Source organism: Gavialis gangeticus, unplaced genomic scaffold (assembly GCF_001723915.1).
Source record: "Gavialis gangeticus isolate Ggan-Ray unplaced genomic scaffold, GavGan_comp1, whole genome shotgun sequence".
In the NCBI taxonomy this organism is placed as follows: Eukaryota; Metazoa; Chordata; order Crocodylia; family Gavialidae; genus Gavialis; species Gavialis gangeticus.
Genome location: NW_017729031.1, coordinates 54,391,054 through 54,391,320, shown reverse-complemented (window position 1 = coordinate 54,391,320; position 267 = coordinate 54,391,054).

Below are 267 nucleotides of genomic sequence, written 5' to 3'. Positions count from 1 at the left end.
AGCTCCAAAAATAGGTTTTATTAACATACAAAAAAAAGAGTAAGGAAAATTGACATTGTAATAAAAACATTTGTTTTCTTCTACAAACAAGCAATACAAGGTATAAAACATACAAATATTTTTTCAGCTCCTTAAAAATGAATAAGCTGATGCAGAGGACAGACTCTTCTGAAACAAAAACTATTTTGGCAATATCCTTTAGTCTCTTACCAAGAACTTGGGTCATAAATTGCATGTACATTATTGATTTTTTTTTTTTTTTTTTTT